Here is a 21,506-nt window from a genome sequence, read left to right as displayed (position 1 = left end):
TAATGTTGGAATTCATGCATCTATAACAACATGAGAAAGAAGACTATTTGAGTAGAAAGATCAATTCTATACCTTTGCAACCATGTGTCAAATGTCTATAACATATAAAAAGAAGGCAATTTGGTTCTGAACAATCGAAAAATCAGACGAGCTAATCTCAAAATGTAGTCCCTGCAATTAATGCAAAGCTTTGAAATAAAGGACTGTTCTCTCAATTTCTTCATGAAAAAGCTTTTGCTTTGATTTATTAATGATAATTAGTCTGGCTGGTTTTAAACTGTAACCATGCGCTCCTGTCAGAATGGCCGAGCGGTCTAAGGCGCCAGACTCAAGAGGATCATTCTTCCCTCTAGTGGGGCTTTCTGGTCTCCAAATAGAGGCGTGGGTTCAAATCCCACTTCTGACAGTTGCTTTTCAAAGAAAAAATTTATCAAGTAGTATTTAAATTTGCGAAAAGATCATCCAAATGCTCCTTAAAGAAGATGCTAGTTGGATAGACAAAATAATCTCTAGGAATGTATTAATTTTAGGAGTATTTCTGGTCACTTGACAGAGGTGTTTCATCATATTCCACTTCTTCACATGACATATATAACTGAAAAAAGAGCATGATCACATGTGTATGCTGTATTGTCTTGGGAACAATCTTTTAAGGATTACGTTAACACTACAAAAAAAATTATGTTCCCCAGAAAAAATACAATATCTATAATGTTGGAATTGATGCATCTATAACGACATGAGAAAGAAGATGCTAGTTAGAAAGACAAAAAAATCTCTTGGAATGTATTAACTTCATGAGTATTTAGAGTCACTAGAGAGAGGTGTGTAATCACATAGCACTTCTTCACATGACATTTATGAGTGAGAAAATAACATGATCAGATTTGTATGCTGTATTGTCTTGGGAACAATGTTTTATGTCCTACGTTTACACCACAAAAACTTGAAATTGGAAAGTAACCAACTATGTCCCCCTTAAGAAGTACAATATCTATAATGTTGGAATTGATGCATCTATAACAACATGAGAAAAAAGAATATTTGAGTAGAAAGATCAATTCTCTACCTTTCCAACCATGTAAAAAGTGCAGAATTTATAAACTATACTGGTTGACAGACATATTTGACATAATGCCTTGATGATAATAAAAAAGGTCTACAATAGTTAAAAAGCAGTTAATGTGGTGCAGAACAGTCAAACAGACTAATCTGCCAAGCTCAAAAGCAACAACAAATCTCTACAACAGATAAAAAGAAGTTAATTTGGTTCTGAACATTGGAGGAATCAGACAAGCTAATCTCAAAATGTACTTACAACAAGGTAGGTAAAGTATTGAAATAAATGACTATTCCCTCAATTTAACATAGGACCCTTCAGACAGTTGCTTTTCAAAGACAAAATGTATCAAGTAGTATTTAAATTTGGGAAAAGATCATCCAAATGCTACTTAAAGAAGATGCTAGTTAGATAGACAAAATAATCGCTTGGAACGTATTAACTTTAGGAGTATTTCTGGTCACTTGACAGAGGTGTTTCATCATATTCCACTTCACATGACATATATAACTGAAAAAAGAGCATGATCAGATGTGTATGCTGTATTGTCTTGGGAACAATCTTTTATGTCCTACGTTTACACCACAAAAACTTGAAATTGGAAAGTAACTCACTATGTCCCCCTTAAAAAATACAATATCTATAATGTTGGAATTCATGCATCTATAACAGCATGAGAAAGAAGACTATTTAAGTAGAAAGATCAATTCTATACCTTTGCAACCATGTGTCAAATGTCTATAACATATAAAAAGAAGGTAATTTGGTTCTGAACAATCGAAAAATCAGACGAGCTAATCTCAAAATCTAGTCCCTGCAATTAATGCAAAGCTTTGAAATAAAGGACTGTTTTCTCAATTTCTTCATGAAAAAGCTTTTGCTTTGATTTATTAATGATAATGAGTCTGGCTGGTTTTAAACTATAAGCATCAGCTCCAGTCAGAATGGCCGTGCGGTCTAAGGCGCCAGACTCAAGAGGATCATTCTTCCCTATAGTGGAGCTTTCTGGTCTCCAAATGGAGGCGTGGGTTCAAATCCCACTTCTGACAGTTGCTTTTCAAAGACAAAATGTATCAAGTAGTATTTAAATTTGCGAAAAGATCATCCAAATGCTCCTTAAAGAAGATGCTAGTTGGATAGACAAAATAATCTCTTGGAATGTATTAATTTTAGGAGTATTTCTGGTCACTTGACAGAAGTGTTTCATCATATTCCACTTCTTCACATGACATATATAACTGAAAAAAGAGCATGATCACATGTGTATGCTGTATTGTCTTGGGAACAATCTTTTAAGGATTACGTTAACACCACAAAAAAAATTATGTTCCCGAGAAAAAATACAATATCTATAATGTTGGAATTGATGCATCTATAACGACATGAGAAAGAAGATGCTAGTTAGAAAGACAAAAAAATCTCTTGGAATGTATTAACTTCATGAGTATTTAGAGTCACTAGAGAGAGGTGTGTAATCACATAGCACTTCTTCACATGACATTTATGAGTGAGAAAATAACATGATCAGATTTGTATGCTGTATTGTCTTGGGAACAATCTTTTATGCCCTATGTTTACACCACAAAAACTTGAAATTGGAAAGTAACTCACTATGTCCCCCTTAAGAAGTGCAATATCTATAATGTTGGAATTGATGCATTAATAACTACATGAGAAAAAGAATATTTGAGTAGAAAGATCAATTCTCTACCTTTCCAAGCATGTAACACGTGTAGAATTTATAAACTATACTGGTTGACAGACATATTTGACATAATGCCTTGATGATAATAAAAAAGGTCTACAATAGTTAAAAAGCAGTAAATGTGGTGCAGAACAGTCAAACAGACTAATCTGCCAAACTCAAAAGCAACAACAAATCTCTACAACAGATAAAAAGAAGTTAATTTGGTTCTGAACATTGGAGGAATCAGACGAGCTAATCTCAAAATGTACTTACAAGAAGGTATGTAAAGTTTAGAAATAAAGGACTATTCTCTCAATTTAACATAGGACCCGTCAGACAATTGCTTTTCAAAGACAAAATGTATCAAGTAGTATTTAATTTTGCGAAAAGATCATCCAAATGCTACTTAAAGAAGATGCTAGTTAGATACACAAAATAATCGCTTGGAACATATTAACTTTAGGAGTATTTCTGGTCACTTGACAGAGGTGTTTCATCATATTCCACTTCTTCACATGACATATATAACTGAAAAAAGAGCATGATCAGATGTGTATGCTGTATTGTCTTGGGAACAATCTTTTAAGGATTACGTTAACACCACAAAAAAAATTATGTTCCCCAGAAAAAATACAATATCTATAATGTTGGAATTGATGCATCTATAACGACATGAGAAAGAAGATGCTAGTTAGAAAGACAAAAAAATCTCTTGGAATGTATTAACTTCATCAGTATTTAGAGTCACTAGAGAGAGGTGTGTAATCACATAGCACTTCTTCACATGACATTTATGAGTGAGAAAATAACATGATCAGATTTGTATGCTGTATTGTCTTGGGAACAATTTTTTATGTCCTACGTTTACACCACAAAAACTTGAAATTGGAAAGTAACCCACTATGTCCCCCTTAAGAAGTACAATATCTATAATGTTGGAATTGATGCATCTATAACAACATGAGAAAAAAGAATATTTGAGTAGAAAGATCAATTCTCTACCTTTCCAACCATGTAAAAAGTGCAGAATTTATAAATTATATTGGTTGAGAGTCATACTTGACATAATGCCTTGATGATAATAAAAAAGGTCTACAATAGTTAAAAAGTAGTTAATGTGGTGCAGAACAGTCAAACAGACTAATCTGCCAAGCTCAAAAGCAACAACAAATCTCTACAACAGATAAAAAGAAGTTAATTTGGTTCTGAACATTGGAGGAATCAGACAAGCTAATCTCAAAATGTACTTACAACAAGGTAGGTAAAGTTTTGAAATAAAGGACTATTCCCTCAATTTAACATAGGACCCTTCAGAGAGTTGCTTTTCAAAGACAAAATGTATCAAGTAGTATTTAAATTTGGGAAAAGATCATACAAATGCTCCTTAAGTAGGATGCTGTATTGTCTTGAGAACAATCTTTTATGCCCTACGTTTACACCACAAAAACTTGAAATTGGAAAGTAACCCACTATGTCCCCCTTAAGAAGCACAATATCTATAATGTTGGAACTGATGCATCTATAACTACATGAGAAAAAGAATATTTGAGTAGAAAGATAAATTCTCTACCTTTCCAAGCATGTAACACGTGTAGAATTTATAAACTATACTGGTTGACAGACATATTTGACATAATGCCTTGATGATAATAAAAAAGGTCTACCATAGTTAAAAAGCAGTAAATGTGGTGCAGAACAGTCAAACAGACTAATCTGCCAAGCTCAAAAGCAACAACAAATCTCTACAACAGATAAAAAGAAGTTAATTTGGTTCTGAACATTGGAGGAATCAGACGAGCTAATCTCAAAATGTACTTACAAGAAGGTATGTAAAGTTTTGAAATAAAGGACTATTCTCTCAATTTAACATAGGACCCTTCAGATAGTTGCTTTTCAAAGACAAAATGTATCAAGTAGTATTTAAATTTGGGAAAAGATCATCCAAATGCTACTTAAAGAAGATGCTAGTTAGATAGACAAAATAATCGCTTGGAACGTATTAACTTTAGGAGTATTTCTGGTCACTTGACAGAGGTATTTCATCATATTCCACTTCTTCACATGACATATATAACTGAAAAAAGAGCATGATCAGATGTGTATGCTGTATTGTCTTGGGAACAATCTTTTAAGGATTACGTTAACACCACAAAAAAAATTATGTTCCCCAGAAAAAATACAATATCTATAATGTTGGAATTGATGCATCTATAACGACATGAGAAAGAAGATGCTAGATAGAAAGACAAAAAATCTCTTGGAATGTATTAACTTCATGAGTATTTAGAGTCACTAGAGAGAGGTGTGTAATCACATAGCACTTCTTCACATGACATTTATGAGTGAGAAAATAACATGATCAGATTTGTATGCTGTATTGTCTTGGGAACAATTTTTTATGTCCTACGTTTACACCACAAAAACTTGAAATTGGAAAGTAACCCACTATGTCCCCCTTAAGAAGTACAATATCTATAATGTTGGAATTGATGCATCTATAACAACATGAGAAAAAAGAATATTTGAGTAGAAAGATCAATTCTCTACCTTTCCAAACATGTAAAAAGTGCAGAATTTATAAACTATATTGGTTGAGAGTCATACTTGACATAATGCCTTGATGATAATAAAAAAGGTCTACAATAGTTAAAAAGTAGTTAATGTGGTGCAGAACAGTCAAACAGACTAATCTGCCAAGCTCAAAAGCAACAACAAATCTCTACAACAGATAAAAAGAAGTTAATTTGGTTCTGAACATTGGAGGAATCAGACAAGCTAATCTCAAAATGTACTTACAACAAGGTAGGTAAAGTTTTGAAATAAAGGACTATTCCCTCAATTTAACATAGGACCCTTCAGAGAGTTGCTTTTCAAAGACAAAATGTATCAAGTAGTATTTAAATTTGGGAAAAGATCATACAAATGCTCCTTAAGTAGAATGCAGTATTGTCTTGAGAACAATCTTTTATGCCCTACGTTTACACCACAAAAACTTGAAATTGGAAAGTAACCCACTATGTCCCCCTTAAGAAGCACAATATCTATAATGTTCGAACTGATGCATCTATAACTACATGAGAAAAAGAATATTTGAGTAGAAAGATAAATTCTCTACCTTTCCAAGCATGTAACACGTGTAGAATTTATAAACTATACTGGTTGACAGACATATTTGACATAATGCCTTGATGATAATAAAAAAGGTCTACAATAGTTAAAAAGCAGTAAATGTGGTGCAGAACAGTCAAACAGACTAATCTGCCAAGCTCAAAAGCAACAACAAATCTCTACAACAGATAAAAAGAAGTTAATTTGGTTCTGAACATTGGAGGAATCAGACGAGCTAATCTCAAAATGTACTTACAAGAAGGTATGTAAAGTTTTGAAATAAAGGACTATTCTCTCAATTTAACATAGGACCCTTCAGATAGTTGCTTTTCAAAGACAAAATGTATCAAGTAGTATTTAAATTTGGGAAAAGATCATCCAAATGCTACTTAAAGAAGATGCTAGTTAGATAGACAAAATAATCGCTTGGAACGTATTAACTTTAGGAGTATTTCTGGTCACTTGACAGAGGTGTTTCATCATATTCCACTTCACATGATATATATAACTGAAAAAAGAGCATGATCAGATGTGTATGCTGTATTGTCTTGGGAACAATCTTTTATGTCCTACGTTTACACCACAAAAACTTGAAATTGGAAAGTAACTCACTATGTCCCCCTTAAAAAATACAATATCTATAATGTTGGAATTCATGCATCTATAACAACATGAGAAAGAAGACTATTTGAGTAGAAAGATCAATTCTATACCTTTGCAACCATGTGTCAAATGTCTATAACATATAAAAAGAAGGTAATTTGGTTCTGAACAATCGAAAAATCAGACGAGCTAATCTCAAAATGTAGTCCCTGCAATTAATGCAAAGCTTTGAAATAAAGGACTGTTCTCTCAATTTCTTCATGAAAAAGCTTTTGCTTTGATTTATTAATGATAATTAGTCTGGCTGGTTTTAAACTATAATCATGAGCTCCAGTCAGAATGGCCGAGCGGTCTAAGGCACCAGACTCAAGAGGATTATTCTTCCCTATAGTGGAGCTTTCTGGTCTCCAAATGGAGGCGTGGGTTCAAATCCCACTTCTGACAGTTGCTTTTCAAAGACAAAATGTATCAAGTAGTATTTAAATTTGCGAAAAGATCATCCAAATGCTCCTTAAAGAAGATGCTAGTTGGATAGACAAAATAATCTCTTGGAACGTATTAATTTTAGGAGTATTTCTGGTTACTTGACAGAAGTGTTTCATCATATTCCACTTCTTCACATGACATATATAACTGAAAAAAGAGCATGATCACATGTGTATGCTGTATTGTCTTGGGAACAATCTTTTAAGGATTACGTTAACACCACAAAAAAATTATGTTCCCGAGAAAAAATACAATATCTATAATGTTGGAATTGATGCATCTATAACGACATGAGAAAGAAGATGCTAGTTAGAAAGACAAAAAAATCTCTTGGAATGTATTAACTTCATGAGTATTTAGAGTCACTAGAGAGAGGTGTGTAATCACATAGCACTTCTTCACATGACATTTATGAGTGAGAAAATAACATGATCAGATTTGTATGCTGTATTGTCTTGGGAACAATCTTTTATGCCCTATGTTTACACCACAAAAACTTGAAATTGGAAAGTAACTCACTATGTCCCCCTTAAGAAGTACAATATCTATAATGTTGGAATTGATGCATTAATAACTACATGAGAAAAAGAATATTTGAGTAGAAAGATCAATTCTCTACCTTTCCAAGCATGTAACACGTGTAGAATTTATAAACTATACTGGTTGACAGACATATTTGACATAATGCCTTGATGATAATAAAAAAGGTCTACAATAGTTAAAAAGCAGTAAATGTGGTGCAGAACAGTCAAACAGACTAATCTGCCAAGCTCAAAAGCAACAACAAATCTCTACAACAGATAAAAAGAAGTTAATTTGGTTCTGAACACTGGAGGAATCAGACGAGCTAATCTCAAAATGTACTTACAAGAAGGTATGTAAAGTTTTGAAATAAAGGACTATTCTCTCAATTTAACATAGGACCCTTCAGACAGTTGCTTTTCAAAGACAAAATGTATCAAGTAGTATTTAAATTTGGGAAAAGATCATCCAAATGCTACTTAAAGAAGATGCTAGTTAGATAGACAAAATAATCGCTTGGAACATATTAACTTTAGGAGTATTTCTGGTCACTTGACAGAGGTATTTCATCATATTCCACTTCTTCACATGACATATATAACTGAAAAAAGAGCATGATCAGATGTGTATGCTGTATTGTCTTGGGAACAATCTTTTAAGGATTACGTTAACACCACAAAAAAAATTATGTTCCCCAGAAAAAATACAATATCTATAATGTTGGAATTGATGCATCTATAACGACATGAGAAAGAAGATGCTAGTTAGAAAGACAAAAAATCTCTTGGAATGTATTAACTTCATGAGTATTTAGAGTCACTAGAGAGAGGTGTGTAATCACATAGCACTTCTTCACATGACATTTATGAGTGAGAAAATAACATGATCAGATTTGTATGCTGTATTGTCTTGGGAACAATTTTTTATGTCCTACGTTTACACCACAAAAACTTGAAATTGGAAAGTAACCCACTATGTCCCCCTTAAGAAGTACAATATCTATAATGTTGGAATTGATGCATCTATAACAACATGAGAAAAAAGAATATTTGAGTAGAAAGATCAATTCTCTACCTTTCCAACCATGTAAAAAGTGCAGAATTTATAAACTATATTGGTTGAGAGTCATACTTGACATAATGCCTTGATGATAATAAAAAAGGTCTACAATAGTTAAAAAGTAGTTAATGTGGTGCAGAACAGTCAAACAGACTAATCTGCCAAGCTCAAAAGCAACAACAAATCTCTACAACAGATAAAAAGAAGTTAATTTGGTTCTGAACATTGGAGGAATCAGACAAGCTAATCTCAAAATGTACTTACAACAAGGTAGGTAAAGTTTTGAAATAAAGGACTATTCCCTCAATTTAACATAGGACCCTTCAGAGAGTTGCTTTTCAAAGACAAAATGTATCAAGTAGTATTTAAATTTGGGAAAAGATCATACAAATGCTCCTTAAGTAGAATGCAGTATTGTCTTGAGAACAATCTTTTATGCCCTACGTTTACACCACAAAAACTTGAAATTGGAAAGTAACCCACTATGTCCCCCTTAAGAAGCACAATATCTATAATGTTGGAACTGATGCATCTATAACTACATGAGAAAAAGAATATTTGAGTAGAAAGATCAATTCTCTACCTTTCCAAGCATGTAACACGTGTAGAATTTATAAACTATACTGGTTGACAGACATATTTGACATAATGCCTTGATGATAATAAAAAAGGTCTACAATAGTTAAAAAGCAGTAAATGTGGTGCAGAACAGTCAAACAGACTAATCTGCCAAGCTCAAAAGCAACAACAAATCTCTACAACAGATAAAAAGAAGTTAATTTGGTTCTGAACACTGGAGGAATCAGACGAGCTAATCTCAAAATGTACTTACAAGAAGGTATGTAAAGTTTTGAAATAAAGGACTATTCTCTCAATTTAACATAGGACCCTTCAGACAGTTGCTTTTCAAAGACAAAATGTATCAAGTAGTATTTAAATTTGGGAAAAGATCATCCAAATGCTACTTAAAGAAGATGCTAGTTAGATACACAAAATAATCGCTTGGAACATATTAACTTTAGGAGTATTTCTGGTCACTTGACAGAGGTGTTTCATCATATTCCACTTCTTCACATGACATATATAACTGAAAAAAGAGCATGATCAGATGTGTATGCTGTATTGTCTTGGGAACAATCTTTTAAGGATTATGTTAACACCACAAAAAAATTTATGTTCCCCAGAAAAAATACAATATCTATAATGTTGGAATTGATGCATCTATAACGACATGAGAAAGAAGATGCTAGTTAGAAAGACAAAAAAATCTCTTGGAATGTATTAACTTCATGAGTATTTAGAGTCACTAGAGAGAGGTGTGTAATCACATAGCACTTCTTCACATGACATTTATGAGTGAGAAAATAACATGATCAGATTTGTATGCTGTATTGTCTTGGGAACAATTTTTTATGTCCTACGTTTACACCACAAAAACTTGAAATTGGAAAGTAACCCACTATGTCCCCCTTAAGAAGTACAATATCTATAATGTTGGAATTGATGCATCTATAACAACATGAGAAAAAAGAATATTTGAGTAGAAAGATCAATTCTCTACCTTTCCAACCATGTAAAAAGTGCAGAATTTATAAACTATATTGGTTGAGAGTCATACTTGACATAATGCCTTGATGATAATAAAAAAGGTCTACAATAGTTAAAAAGTAGTTAATGTGGTGCAGAACAGTCAAACAGACTAATCTGCCAAGCTCAAAAGCAACAACAAATCTCTACAACAGATAAAAAGAAGTTAATTTGGTTCTGAACATTGGAGGAATCAGACAAGCTAATCTCAAAATGTACTTACAACAAGGTAGGTAAAGTTTTGAAATAAAGGACTATTCCCTCAATTTAACATAGGACCCTTCAGAGAGTTGCTTTTCAAAGACAAAATGTATCAAGTAGTATTTAAATTTGGGAAAAGATCATACAAATGCTCCTTAAGTAGGATGCTGTATTGTCTTGAGAACAATCTTTTATGCCCTACGTTTACACCACAAAAACTTGAAATTGGAAAGTAACCCACTATGTCCCCCTTAAGAAGCACAATATCTATAATGTTGGAACTGATGCATCTATAACTACATGAGAAAAAGAATATTTGAGTAGAAAGATAAATTCTCTACCTTTCCAAGCATGTAACACGTGTAGAATTTATAAACTATACTGGTTGACAGACATATTTGACATAATGCCTTGATGATAATAAAAAAGGTCTACAATAGTTAAAAAGCAGTAAATGTGGTGCAGAACAGTCAAACAGACTAATCTGCCAAGCTCAAAAGCAACAACAAATCTCTACAACAGATAAAAAGAAGTTAATTTGGTTCTGAACATTGGAGGAATCAGACGAGCTAATCTCAAAATGTACTTACAAGAAGGTATGTAAAGTTTTGAAATAAAGGACTATTCTCTCAATTTAACATAGGACCCTTCAGATAGTAGCTTTTCAAAGACAAAATGTATCAAGTAGTATTTAAATTTGGGAAAAGATCATCCAAATGCTACTTAAAGAAGATGCTAGTTAGATAGACAAAATAATCGCTTGGAACGTATTAACTTTAGGAGTATTTCTGGTCACTTGACAGAGGTGTTTCATCATATTCCACTTCTTCACATGACATATATAACTAAAAAAAGAGCATGATCAGATGTGTATGCTGTATTGTCTTGGGAACAATCTTTTATGTCCTAAGTTTACACCACAAAAACTTGAAATTGGAAAGTAACTCACTATGTCCCCCTTAAAAAATACAATATCTATAATGTTGGAATTCATGCATCTATAACAACATGAGAAAGAAGACTATTTGAGTAGAAAGATCAATTCTATACCTTTGCAACCATGTGTCAAATGTCTATAACATATAAAAAGAAGGTAATTTGGTTCTGAACAATCGAAAAATCAGACGAGCTAATCTCAAAATGTAGTCCCTGCAATTAATGCAAAGCTTTGAAATAAAGGACTGTTCTCTCAATTTCTTCATGAAAAAGCTTTTGCTTTGATTTATTAATGATAATTAGTCTGGCTGGTTTTAAACTATAACTGTGAGCTCCAGTCAGAATGGCCGAGCGGTCTAAGGCGCCAGACTCAAGAGGATCATTCTTTCCTATAGTGGAGCTTTCTGGTTTCCAAATGGAGGTGTGGGTTCAAATCCCACTTCTGACAGTTGCTTTTCAAAGACAAAATGTATCAAGTAGTATTTAAATTTGCGAAAAGATCATCCAAATGCTCCTTAAAGAAGATGCTAGTTGGATAGACAAAATAATCTCTTGGAACGTATTAATTTTAGGAGTATTTCTGGTCACTTGACAGAAGTGTTTCATCATATTCCACTTCTTCACATGACATATATAACTGAAAAAAGAGCATGATCACATGGGTATGCTGTATTGTCTTGGGAACAATCTTTTAAGGATTATGTTAACACCACAAAAAAAATTATGTTCCCGAGAAAAAATACAATATCTATAATGTTGGAATTGATGCATCTATAACGACATGAGAAAGAAGATGCTAGTTAGAAAGACAAAAAAATCTCTTGGAATGTATTAACTTCATGAGTATTTAGAGTCACTAGAGAGAGGTGTGTAATCACATAGCACTTCTTCACATGACATTTATGAGTGAGAAAATAACATGATCAGATTTGTATGCTGTATTGTCTTGGGAACAATCTTTTATGCCCTATGTTTACACCACAAAAACTTGAAATTGGAAAGTAACTCACTATGTCCCCCTTAAGAAGTACAATATCTATAATGTTGGAATTGATGCATTAATAACTACATGAGAAAAAGAATATTTGAGTAGAAAGATCAATTCTCTACCTTTCCAAGCATGTAACACGTGTAGAATTTATAAACTATACTGGTTGACAGACATATTTGACATAATGCCTTGATGATAATAAAAAAGGTCTACAATAGTTAAAAAGCAGTAAATGTGGTGCAGAACAGTCAAACAGACTAATCTGCCAAGCTCAAAAGCAACAACAAATCTCTACAACAGATAAAAAGAAGTTAATTTGGTTCTGAACATTGGAGGAATCAGACGAGCTAATCTCAAAATGTACTTACAAGAAGGTATGTAAAGTTTTGAAATAAAGGACTATTCTCTCAATTTAACATAGGACCCGTCAGACAATTGCTTTTCAAAGACAAAATGTATAAAGTAGTATTTAATTTTGCGAAAAGATCATCCAAATGCTACTTAAAGAAGATGCTAGTTAGATACACAAAATAATCGCTTGGAACATATTAACTTTAGGAGTATTTCTGGTCACTTGACAGAGGTGTTTCATCATATTCCACTTCTTCACATGACATATATAACTGAAAAAAGAGCATGATCACATGTGTATGCTGTATTGTCTTGGGAACAATCTTTTAAGGATTACGTTAACACCACAAAAAAAATTAGGTTCCCCAGAAAAAATACAATATCTATAATGTTGGAATTGATGCATCTATAACGACATGAGAAAGAAGATGCTAGTTAGAAAAACAAAAAAATCTCTTGGAATGTATTAACTTCATGAGTATTTAGAGTCACTAGAGAGAGGTGTGTAATCACATAGCACTTCTTCACATGACATTTATGAGTGAGAAAATAACATGATCAGATTTGTATGCTGTATTGTCTTGGGAACAATTTTTTATGTCCTACGTTTACACCACAAAAACTTGAAATTGGAAAGTAACCCACTATGTCCCCCTTAAGAAGTACAATATCTATAATGTTGGAATTGATGCATCTATAACAACATGAGAAAAAAGAATATTTGAGTAGAAAGATCAATTCTCTACCTTTCCAACCATGTAAAAAGTGCAGAATTTATAAACTATATTGGTTGAGAGTCATACTTGACATAATGCCTTGATGATAATAAAAAAGGTCTACAATAGTTAAAAAGTAGTTAATGTGGTGCAGAACAGTCAAACAGACTAATCTGCCAAGCTCAAAAGCAACAACAAATCTCTACAACAGATAAAAAGAAGTTAATTTGGTTCTGAACATTGGAGGAATCAGACTAGCTAATCTCAAAATGTACTTACAACAAGGTAGGTAAAGTTTTGAAATAAAGGACTATTCCCTCAATTTAACATAGGACCCTTCAGAGAGTTGCTTTTCAAAGACAAAATGTATCAAGTAGTATTTAAATTTGCGAAAAGATCATCCAAATGCTCCTTAAAGAAGATGCTAGTTGGATAGACAAAATAATCTCTTGGAACGTATTAATTTTAGGAGTATTTCTGGTCACTTGACAGAAGTGTTTCATCATATTCCACTTCTTCACATGACATATATAACTGAAAAAAGAGCATGATCACATGTGTATGCTGTATTGTCTTGGGAACAATCTTTTAAGGATTACGTTAACACCACAAAAAAAATTATGTTCCCGAGAAAAAATACAATATCTATAATGTTGGAATTGATGCATCTATAACAACATGAGAAAGAAGATGCTAGTTAGAAAGACAAAAAAATCTCTTGGAATGTATTAACTTCATTAGTATTTAGAGTCACTAGAGAGAGGTGTGTAATCACATAGCACTTCTTCACATGACATTTATGAGTGAGAAAATAACATGATCAGATTTGTATGCTGTATTGTCTTGGGAACAATCTTTTATGCCCTATGTTTACACCACAAAAACTTGAAATTGGAAAGTAACTCACTATGTCCCCCTTAAGAAGTACAATATCTATAATGTTGGAATTGATGCATTAATAACTACATGAGAAAAAGAATATTTGAGTAGAAAGATCAATTCTCTACCTTTCCAAGCATGTAACACGTGTAGAATTTATAAACTATACTGGTTGACAGACATATTTGACATAATGCCTTGATGATAATAAAAAAGGTCTACAATAGTTAAAAAGCAGTAAATGTGGTGCAGAACAGTCAAACAGACTAATCTGCCAAGCTCAAAAGCAACAACAAATCTCTACAACAGATAAAAAGAAGTTAATTTGGTTCTGAACATTGGAGGAATCAGACGAGCTAATCTCAAAATGTACTTACAAGAAGGTATGTAAAGTTTTGAAATAAAGGACTATTCTCTCAATTTAACATAGGACCCGTCAGACAGTTGCTTTTCAAAGACAAAATGTATCAAGTAGTATTTAATTTTGCGAAAAGATCATCCAAATGCTACTTAAAGAAGATGCTAGTTAGATACACAAAATAATCGCTTGGAACATATTAACTTTAGGAGTATTTCTGGTCACTTGACAGAGGTGTTTCATCATATTCCACTTCTTCACATGACATATATAACTGAAAAAAGAGCATGATCAGATGTGTATGCTGTATTGTCTTGGGAACAATCTTTTAAGGATTACGTTAACACCACAAAAAAAATTATGTTCCCCAGAAAAAATACAATATCTATAATGTTGGAATTGATGCATCTATAACGACATGAGAAAGAAGATGCTAGTTAGAAAGACAAAAAAATCTCTTGGAATGTATTAACTTCATGAGTATTTAGAGTCACTAGAGAGAGGTGTGTAATCACATAGCACTTCTTCACATGACATTTATGAGTGAGAAAATAACATGATCAGATTTGTATGCTGTATTGTCTTGGGAACAATTTTTTATGTCCTACGTTTACACCACAAAAACTTGAAATTGGAAAGTAACCCACTATGTCCCCCTTAAGAAGTACAATATCTATAATGTTGGAATTGATGCATCTATAACAACATGAGAAAAAAGAATATTTGAGTAGAAAGATCAATTCTCTACCTTTCCAAGCATGTAAAAAGTGCAGAATTTATAAACTATATTGGTTGAGAGTCATACTTGACATAATGCCTTGATGATAATAAAAAAGGTCTACAATAGTTAAAAAGTAGTTAATGTGGTGCAGAACAGTCAAACAGACTAATCTGCCAAGCTCAAAAGCAACAACAAATCTCTACAACAGATAAAAAGAAGTTAATTTGGTTCTGAACATTGGAGGAATCAGACTAGCTAATCTCAAAATGTACTTACAACAAGGTAGGTAAAGTTTTGAAATAAAGGACTATTCCCTCAATTTAACATAGGACCCTTCAGAGAGTTGCTTTTCAAAGACAAAATGTATCAAGTAGTATTTAAATTTGCGAAAAGATCATCCAAATGCTCCTTAAAGAAGATGCTAGTTGGATAGACAAAATAATCTCTTGGAACGTATTAATTTTAGGAGTATTTCTGGTCACTTGACAGAAGTGTTTCATCATATTCCACTTCTTCACATGACATATATAACTGAAAAAAGAGCATGATCACATGTGTATGCTGTATTGTCTTGGGAACAATCTTTTAAGGATTACGTTAACACCACAAAAAAAATTATGTTCCCGAGAAAAAATACAATATCTATAATGTTGGAATTGATGCATCTATAACAACATGAGAAAGAAGATGCTAGTTAGAAAGACAAAAAAATCTCTTGGAATGTATTAACTTCATGAGTATTTAGAGTCACTAGAGAGAGGTGTGTAATCACATAGCACTTCTTCACATGACATTTATGAGTGAGAAAATAACATGATCAGATTTGTATGCTGTATTGTCTTGGGAACAATCTTTTATGCCCTATGTTTACACCACAAAAACTTGAAATTGGAAAGTAACTCACTATGTCCCCCTTAAGAAGTACAATATCTATAATGTTGGAATTGATGCATTAATAACTACATGAGAAAAAGAATATTTGAGTAGAAAGATCAATTCTCTACCTTTCCAAGCATGTAACACGTGTAGAATTTATAAACTATACTGGTTGACAGACATATTTGACATAATGCCTTGATGATAATAAAAAAGGTCTACAATAGTTAAAAAGCAGTAAATGTGGTGCAGAACAGTCAAACAGACTAATCTGCCAAGCTCAAAAGCAACAACAAATCTCTACAACAGATAAAAAGAAGTTAATTTGGTTCTGAACATTGGAGGAATCAGACTAGCTAATCTCAAAATGTACTTACAACAAGGTAGGTAAAGTTTTGAAATAAAGGACTATTCCCTCAATTTAACATAGGACCCTTCAGAGAGTTGCTTTTCAAAGACAAAATGTATCAAGTAGTATTTAAATTTGCGAAAAGATCATCCAAATGCTCCTTAAAGAAGATGCTAGTTGGATAGACAAAATAATCTCTTGGAACGTATTAATTTTAGGAGTATTTCTGGTCACTTGACAGAAGTGTTTCATCATATTCCACTTCTTCACATGACATATATAACTGAAAAAAGAGCATGATCACATGTGTATGCTGTATTGTCTTGGGAACAATCTTTTAAGGATTACGTTAACACCACAAAAAAAATTATGTTCCCGAGAAAAAATACAATATCTATAATGTTGGAATTGATGCATCTATAACGACATGAGAAAGAAGATGCTAGTTAGAAAGACAAAAAAATCTCTTGGAATGTATTAACTTCATGAGTATTTAGAGTCACTAGAGAGAGGTGTGTAATCACATAGCACTTCTTCACATGACATTTATGAGTGAGAAAATAACATGATCAGATTTGTATGCTGTATTGTCTTGGGAACAATTTTTTATGTCCTACGTTTACACCACAAAAACTTGAAATTGGAAAGTAACCCACTATGTCCCCCTTAAGAAGTACAATATCTATAATGTTGGAATTGATGCATCTATAACAACATGAGAAAAAAGAATATTTGAGTAGAAAGATCAATTCTCTACCTTTCCAACCATGTAAAAAGTGCAGAATTTATAAACTATATTGGTTGAGAGTCATACTTGACATAATGCCTTGATGATAATAAAAAAGGTCTACAATAGTTAAAAAGTAGTTAATGTGGTGCAGAACAGTCAAACAGACTAATCTGCCAAGCTCAAAAGCAACAACAAATCTCTACAACAGATAAAAAGAAGTTAATTTGGTTCTGAACATTGGAGGAATCAGACAAGCTAATCTCAAAATGTACTTACAACAAGGTAGGTAAAGTTTTGAAATAAAGGACTATTCCCTCAATTTAACATAGGACCCTTCAGAGAGTTGCTTTTCAAAGACAAAATGTATCAAGTAGTATTTAAATTTGGGAAAAGATCATACAAATGCTCCTTAAGTAGGATGCTGTATTGTCTTGAGAACAATCTTTTATGCCCTACGTTTACACCACAAAAACTTGAAATTGGAAAGTAACCCACTATGTCCCCCTTAAGAAGCACAATATCTATAATGTTGGAACTGATGCATCTATAACTACATGAGAAAAAGAATATTTGAGTAGAAAGATCAATTCTCTACCTTTCCAAGCATGTAACACGTGTAGAATTTATAAACTATAATGGTTGACAGACATATTTGACATAATGCCTTGATGATAATAAAAAAGGTCTACAATAGTTAAAAAGCAGTAAATGTGGTGCAGAACAGTCAAACAGACTAATCTGCCAAGCTCAAAAGCAACAACAAATCTCTACAACAGATAAAAAGAAGTTAATTTGGTTCTGAACATTGGAGGAATCAGACGAGCTAATCTCAAAATGTACTTACAAGAATGTATGTAAAGTTTTGAAATAAAGGACTATTCTCTCAATTTAACATAGGACCCTTCAGACAGTTGCTTTTCAAAGACAAAATGTATCAAGTAGTATTTAAATTTGGGAAAAAATCATCCAAATGCTACTTAAAGAAGATGCTAGTTAGATAGACAAAATAATCGCTTGGAACGTATTAACTTTAGGAGTATTTCTGGTCACTTGACAGAGGTGTTTCATCATATTCCACTTCTTCACATGACATATATAACTGAAAAAAGAGCATGATCAGATGTGTATGCTGTATTGTCTTGGGAACAATCTTTTATGTCATAAGTTTACACCACAAAAACTTGAAATTGGAAAGTAACCCACTATGTCCCCCTTAAGAAGTACAATATCTATAATATTGGAATTGATGCAACTATAACAACATGAGAAAAAAGAATATTTGAGTAGAAAGATCAATTCTCTACCTTTCCAACCATGTAAAAAGTGCAGAATTTATAAACTATATTGGTTGAGAGTCATACTTGACATAATGCCTTGATGATAATAAAAAAGGTCTACAATAGTTAAAAAGTAGTTAATGTGGTGCAGAACAGTCAAACAGACTAATCTGCCAAGCTCAAAAGCAACAACAAATCTCTACAACAGATAAAAAGAAGTTAATTTGGTTCTGAACATTGGAGGAATCAGACAAGCTAATCTCAAAATGTACTTACAACAAGGTAGGTAAAGTTTTGAAATAAAGGACTATTCCCTCAATTTAACATAGGACCCTTCAGAGAGTTGCTTTTCAAAGACAAAATGTATCAAGTAGTATTTAAATTTGGGAAAAGATCATCCAAATGCTCCTTAAAGAAGATGCTAGTTGGATAGACAAAATAATCTCTTGGAACGTATTAATTTTAGGAGTATTTCTGGTCACTTGACAGAGGTGTTTCATCATATTCCACTTCTTCACATGACATATATAACTGAAAAAAGAGCATGATCACATGTGTATGCTGTATTGTCTTGGGAACAATCTTTTAAGGATTACGTTAACACCACAAAAAAAATTATGTTCCCCAGAAAAAATACAATATCTATAATGTTGGAATTGATGCATCTATAACGACATGAGAAAGAAGATGCTAGTTAGAAAGACAAAAAAATCTCTTGGAATGTATTAACTTCATGAGTATTTAGAGTCACTAGAGAGAGGTGTGTAATCACATAGCACTTCTTCACATGACATTTATGAGTGAGAAAATAACATGATCAGATTTGTATGCTGTATTGTCTTGGGAACAATTTTTTATGTCCTACGTTTACACCACAAAAACTTGAAATTGGAAAGTAACCCACTATGTCCCCCTTAAGAAGTACAATATCTATAATGTTGGAATTGATGCATCTATAACAACATGAGAAAAAAGAATATTTGAGTAGAAAGATCAATTCTCTACCTTTCCAACCATGTAAAAAGTGCAGAATTTATAAACTATATTGGTTGAGAGTCATACTTGACATAATGCCTTGATGATAATAAAAAAGGTCTACAATAGTTAAAAAGTAGTTAATGTGGTGCAGAACAGTCAAACAGACTAATCTGCCAAGCTCAAAAGCAACAACAAATCTCTACAACAGATAAAAAGAAGTTAATTTGGTTCTGAACATTGGAGGAATCAGACTAGCTAATCTCAAAATGTACTTACAACAAGGTAGGTAAAGTTTTGAAATAAAGGACTATTCCCTCAATTTAACATAGGACCCTTCAGAGAGTTGCTTTTCAAAGACAAAATGTATCAAGTAGTATTTAAATTTGCGAAAAGATCATCCAAATGCTCCTTAAAGAAGATGCTAGTTGGATAGACAAAATAATCTCTTGGAACGTATTAATTTTAGGAGTATTTCTGGTCACTTGACAGAAGTGTTTCATCATATTCCACTTCTTCACATGACATATATAACTGAAAAAAGAGCATGATCACATGTGTATGCTGTATTGTCTTGGGAACAATCTTTTAAGGATTACGTTAACACCACAAAAAAAATTAGGTTCCCCAGAAAAAATACAATATCTATAATGTTGGAATTGACGCATCTATAACGACATGAGAAAGAAGATGCTAGTTAGAAAGACAAAAAAATCTCTTGGAATGTATTAACTTCATGAGTATTTAGAGTCACTAGAGAGAGGTGTGTAATCACATAGCACTTCTTCACATGACATTTATGAGTGAGAAAATAACATGATCAGATTTGTATGCTGTATTGTCTTGGGAACAATTTTTTATGTCCTACGTTTACACCACAAAAACTTGAAATTGGAAGGTAACCCACTATGTCCCCCTTAAGAAGTACAATATCTATAATGTTGGAATTGATGCATCTATAACAACATGAGAAAAAAGAATATTTGAGTAGAAAGATCAATTCTCTACCTTTCCAACCATGTAAAAAGTGCCGAATTTATAAACTATATTGGTTGAGAGTCATACTTGACATAATGCCTTGATGATAATAAAAAAGGTCTACAATAGTTAAAAAGCAGTTAATGTGGTGCAGAACAGTCAAACAGACTAATCTGCCAAGCTCAAAAGCAACAACAAATCTCTACAACAGATAAAAAGAAGTTAATTTGGTTCTGAACATTGGAGGAATCAGACAAGCTAATCTCAAAATGTACTTAAAACATGGTAGGTAAAGTTTTGAAATAAAGGACTACTCCCTCAATTTAACATAGGACCCTTCAGACAGTTGCTTTTCAAAGACAAAATGTATCAAGTAGTATTTAAATTTGGGAAAAGATCATCCAAATGCTACTTAAAGAAGATGCTAGTTAGATAGACAAAATAATCGCTTGGAATGTATTAACTTTAGGAGTATTTCTGGTCACTTGATAGAGGTGTTTCATCATATTCCACTTCACATGACATATATAACTGAAAAAAGAGCATGATCAGATGTGTATGCTGTATTGTCTTGGGAACAATCTTTTATGTCCTACGTTTACACCACAAAAACTTGAAATTGGAAAGTAACTCACTATGTCCCCCTTAAAAAAGACAATATCTATAATGTTGGAATTCATGCATCTATAACAACATGAGAAAGAAGACTATTTGAGTAGAAAGATCAATTCTCTACCTTTGCAACCATGTAAAAAGTGCAGAATTTATAAACTATATTGGTTGACAGACATATTTGACATAATGCCTTGATGATAATAAAAAAGGTCTACAATAGTTAAAAAGCAGTTAATGTGGTGCAGAACAGTCAAACAGACTAATCTGCCAAGCTCAAAAGCAACAACAAATCTCTACAACAGATAAAAAGGAGTTAATTTGGTTCTGAACATTGGAGGAATCAGACAAGCTAATCTCAAAATGTACTTACAAGAAGGTAGGTAAAGTTTTGAAATAAAGGACTATTCCCTCAATTTAACATAGGACCCTTCAGACAGTTGC

General features: G+C 32.7%; 4 non-coding genes across 4 annotated transcripts; all 4 read left to right on the top strand.

The window, feature by feature from the left end:
- The first annotated feature begins 295 nt into the window (after positions 1-295).
- trnal-caa (transfer RNA leucine (anticodon CAA)) lies at positions 296-406 on the top strand. Its single transcript has 2 exons — positions 296-333; positions 361-406. It is a non-coding gene; the product is annotated as a tRNA-Leu (tRNA).
- A 1,592-nt stretch (positions 407-1,998) lies between these two features.
- On the top strand, positions 1,999-2,109 carry trnal-caa (transfer RNA leucine (anticodon CAA)). The gene is made up of 2 exons: positions 1,999-2,036; positions 2,064-2,109. It is a non-coding gene; the product is annotated as a tRNA-Leu (tRNA).
- A 4,682-nt stretch (positions 2,110-6,791) lies between these two features.
- Positions 6,792-6,902, top strand: trnal-caa (transfer RNA leucine (anticodon CAA)). The gene is made up of 2 exons: positions 6,792-6,829; positions 6,857-6,902. It is a non-coding gene; the product is annotated as a tRNA-Leu (tRNA).
- A 4,684-nt stretch (positions 6,903-11,586) lies between these two features.
- On the top strand, positions 11,587-11,697 carry trnal-caa (transfer RNA leucine (anticodon CAA)). The gene is made up of 2 exons: positions 11,587-11,624; positions 11,652-11,697. It is a non-coding gene; the product is annotated as a tRNA-Leu (tRNA).
- Positions 11,698-21,506: the final 9,809 nt, after the last annotated feature.

This window comes from Electrophorus electricus, chromosome 15 (assembly GCF_041902795.1).
Source record: "Electrophorus electricus isolate QZ-2024a chromosome 15, ASM4190279v1, whole genome shotgun sequence".
In the NCBI taxonomy this organism is placed as follows: Eukaryota; Metazoa; Chordata; class Actinopteri; order Gymnotiformes; family Gymnotidae; genus Electrophorus; species Electrophorus electricus.
Note: the sequence above shows the minus strand (reverse complement) of the source record. Positions and strands in the feature narration are given on the sequence as shown.